Here is a 3,138-nt window from a genome sequence, read left to right on the forward strand (position 1 = left end):
CCTTCATCCCTCCCTATTATTCTTTTACTTTTTGTCCTCATTTTTCTACTCATCTCGCCATACACTGGATAAAGGGAGTGGGAACCACAAAGTTTTCACAATCACACTTTCACACAGAGTAAGCTATATAGTTATACAATTATCTTCCAGAATAAAGGCTACTGGGTTGCAGTTCAACAGTTTCATGTATTTCCTTCTAGCTATTCCAATACACTAAAAACTAAAAAGGGGTATGTATATAATGCATAATAATGGCCTCCAGAATGACCTCTCAACTCTATTTGAAATCTCTCAGCCAATGAAACTTTATTTTGTTTCATTTCTCTTCCCCCCTTTTGGTTCAAGAAGGCTTTCTCAATCCCACAGTGCCAGAGCCAGGCTCATCCCTGTGAGTCATGTCCCATGTTGCCAGTGAGATATACACCCTTGGGAGTCATGGACCATATATGGGGGAGGGCATTGGATTTACCTGCAGAGTCGGCTTAGAGAGAGAGGCCACATCTGAGCAACAAAAGATGTTGTCTGGGGGAGACACTTAGGCACAATTTTAAGTAGGTTTAGCCTCTCCTTTGCAGTATCAAAACTTCATAAGGGCAGGCCCCATGATCAAGGGTACAGCTTTCCAAATTGGTAGTCCCCAATGTTTATGAGAATATCATTAAGTCCCCAGGTGGGGAAGTTTAATATCTCCACATTTTTCCTAGTCCATCAAGGGGGCTTTGCAAATACATTTTATTCTGTGCCCAAATTACACTGGATGTATCAGGGCTTCACACTTAACTTGTACAAACCAATCAGATTTCACTCCATTTTCAAAGTTCCATGTAATTATGGTGTTTGAATAAACTGACCATACAAGTTAAATTATATAGTGATGTTACAAAAAGTTTTGCACCTAATAAACATTTTGCACCTAATAAACATCTTTTCCTTTAGTCTCACACAGAAGTTGAAGTTTTAAAACACTGTCAATATTGTCCTTTACCCTTCAGTTGATTTACCTTGGTCCTAACCAAGTCTATTTTGTTCATATCTCTAATTGAAGTCTGATCTCTTTTTTTTTCAGACTCCTTAACATTTGCTTTATGGGGTAATGCTGACATTTATAGCTGCCAGACTCTGGCTCTGAGTCTCAGGTGTCACACAAAAACCCAAAGTTTCAGGGACCAACCAGGTTATACACAAACAGCTCAGCATCTCAGTATTTAGAAATTGCCATTACAACTCAGGAATAGATGTAACTGTTGTAAGAGCTTACAGTCTAGGAGCCTTTAAAATAAGCTCTCCCCTGATAACCTTTGCTCTCAGATTCAATTCTCATAGTTTGCACATTATAGTTAGTCCATACTAGTGAGGCATTATGTTTTTCTTTTCATTTCTGGTTTATTTCACTCAACATACTGTCCTCAATGTCCACTCACCTCACAACTTCATTCTTTCTTTTTTAAATGCATTTTTAAATTGGGAAATTTAACATATATACATAACAGCAACAACTTTCAAAGTATGATTCAACAAGCAGTCAGAGAACAAAACTCAAAGAATGTCATGGGTCATGGGTCATTCCTTCTTGTAGCTGCTCAATATTCCATTGTATGATACACTGCAGTTCACCCTTCCATTCATCAGTTGATGTTCACTTAGGCCACCTCCATCCACTGTGAATCATGAATACTGCCACCATAAACCCCACTGTGCAAATGTCTATTCATGTCCCTCTTATCATTCTTCTGAGTATATACCCAATAACAGGGTTGCAGAACTATATGGCAAACCCATACTTAGCTTCCTGTGGAATCACCACACTGCCCAGATGGGCTGTACCATTCTGCTTCCCCACCAGTGGTGATTAGGAACATCTCTTTCTCCACATTTTCTCCAGCACTTGTATCCCTCTGTTTATTTTTTAGGTGGCTTTATTCACACACCATACATTCCATCCTAATTAAACAGTCAATGATTCCCTGTATAGTCATAGTTATGCATTCAGAACCACTATTTGTATGAGGACATTTCCACTTCTTCCACAAAGAAAGAAGAAGAGGCAAAAAAAAAAAAAAAGAAAAAGAAAAAAAAGAATAAAAGAAAAAAATTACAGCTAAAAAGCAACAAAATAAAACATAAAATTAAAATAAAATGCAATAAAAAGTCAGACAACAACAAGAACACCAACACCAAGAATCCCATACCCCTCCCTTTTATCCCCCTTTTATAGTCATTTAGCTTTGGGATATTGCCTTTGTTACAATTAATAGAAGCATATTACAATGTTATTGTTAACTACTATAGACTCTAGTTTGCATTGATTGTATTCTTCCCCAATACCATCCCTTTTTTTTTTAGAACACCAGGCAGTGGCACATGTCAATTTTCCAGAGTCCTGCTTTGCAGGCTGTTTGAACGCATTGCTTGGGGTCTCTGCTTACACTGGCTGGAATCAGTCATGGCAGGTTTTAGTCCACAGGTTGCTTTTCCCCATATTTCTTTGTGAACTCTTCTGCATCTTACAGAATTTTTTATGGTCCTTAGAGTATTCTTCAGCTAGGTCAGCCCGAAGTGGGTGCTCGGGCTGAGGGTCATTCACCAGTGCAAAGAGGGACTGGATTACTTGGTTGGTTTTGGTGGCTGGCTTCCAGTTTTCAGCACTAATTACCAGCAGACAGATCTGCCCCTTTTCATCGATGTTTGGGTGGTAGATCTTTGTTTTAAATGTGTTCTTCAGTGGTTTGAATGGGTACTCTGCTGGAAAGTTGATTTCCATTCTGAAGGCCCCCTTATCATATGGAGGGTTGTCAGGAACAATAAGCTCTTGCCAAGTCAATAAATTAGCTTCACCAACCTGGATGTTACAGAAGTTTTTCATCCCGTATTTGTGGATTTCTTCAAGCTCCTTCATCAGCCTCCTGCTAGCTGCCATCTTGGATCTGGTGCTGCTGCTTCCCCCACATCCCATTTTTAACACTTTGCAAAGTTGATAATACATTTGTTCTCCTTCATGCTAAAACATTCTTATATTTGTACATTGTCTCACAATTGTTGACCACTCTAGGTTTCACTAAGTTATACTGTCCCAGTCTTTATCTTCTATCTTTCCTTCTGGTGTCCTACATGCCCCTAACTTTCCTCTTTCAACTGTAC

General features: G+C 39.0%; 1 pseudogene; it reads right to left on the reverse strand.

Moving 5' to 3' along the window:
* Positions 1 to 2,453: 2,453 nt before the first annotated feature.
* Positions 2,454 to 2,917, reverse strand: LOC119515272 (annotated as a pseudogene).
* Positions 2,918 to 3,138: the final 221 nt, after the last annotated feature.

The sequence above is a fragment of the Choloepus didactylus genome, chromosome 2, assembly GCF_015220235.1.
Source record: "Choloepus didactylus isolate mChoDid1 chromosome 2, mChoDid1.pri, whole genome shotgun sequence".
Classification (NCBI taxonomy): Eukaryota; Metazoa; Chordata; class Mammalia; order Pilosa; family Megalonychidae; genus Choloepus; species Choloepus didactylus.